Source organism: Limulus polyphemus, unplaced genomic scaffold, assembly GCF_000517525.1.
Source record: "Limulus polyphemus unplaced genomic scaffold, Limulus_polyphemus-2.1.2 Scaffold394, whole genome shotgun sequence".
NCBI classification, from domain to species: domain Eukaryota; kingdom Metazoa; phylum Arthropoda; class Merostomata; order Xiphosura; family Limulidae; genus Limulus; species Limulus polyphemus.
Genome location: NW_013666004.1, coordinates 22,967 through 23,704, shown reverse-complemented (window position 1 = coordinate 23,704; position 738 = coordinate 22,967). Strand labels below are relative to the sequence as shown.

Sequence of the window (738 nt, the reverse complement as noted above, 5' to 3'; positions counted from 1 at the left end):
TGTCCCCTCGTAGGACTCCATGGCAGGTGGGGTCAGTGGGCACTGAATCTTTCTCCTTAATTATGGATCCCCCCAATCCAAATAAAAAAAATTTTAAAACTCTGCTAATCGGTAAACGAACACACCTAGAAGACTCTGAACAGCAGTCTGCATCACAAAGTACACCAGTACCTCGCTTCCTAATCCTGCATTTACTGTCCAAAAAATCTTTAGGGCAAATATCTCCCTTTTTTATTCAGAAGGGCTTAGAGGGGCTTGCTGGCTCTCCAAAGTCAGTTAAGAAGCTCCATTATGGAGACATCTTGGTTGAAACATCCACAGCTAAGCACAGTGAACTTCTCTTGAATTCAAAGGCCATTGGGGATATACCCATGGTGGTTACTCCTCACGCTTCCTTGAATTTGTCACGAGGAGTTGTCGTTGAGTCAGAGATCCTTGCTGGTTTCTCCAGCCAAGGAGTTTCAGCAGTTCGAAGGATCTCCACTCGTCAAGATGGTATTATGGTGCCGACCTCAGTTCTTATTTTGACTTTTTCATCACCACGTCCACCTGCCACTGTTAAGGCAGGTTATTTGAACTGTAAGGTATGGCCCTATATTCCCAACCCTCTCCGATGTTTTTGATGCCAGTGGTTCGGTCATTCGAAGACATCTTGTCATGGTTCTGTGATGTGTGTTCGTTGTGGTGGCAAGACCATGATGCCTACGAGTGCAAACTGGACCCTCACTGTGTTAATTA

General features: G+C 45.3%; 1 protein-coding gene across 1 annotated transcript in view; it reads left to right on the top strand.

Moving 5' to 3' along the window:
- The window catches only part of LOC106457941 (signal recognition particle receptor subunit alpha homolog), a 35,060-nt gene that overhangs the window by 23,360 nt on the left and 10,962 nt on the right, over positions 1–738 (top strand). The gene's annotated exons all lie outside the window — the stretch shown is intronic.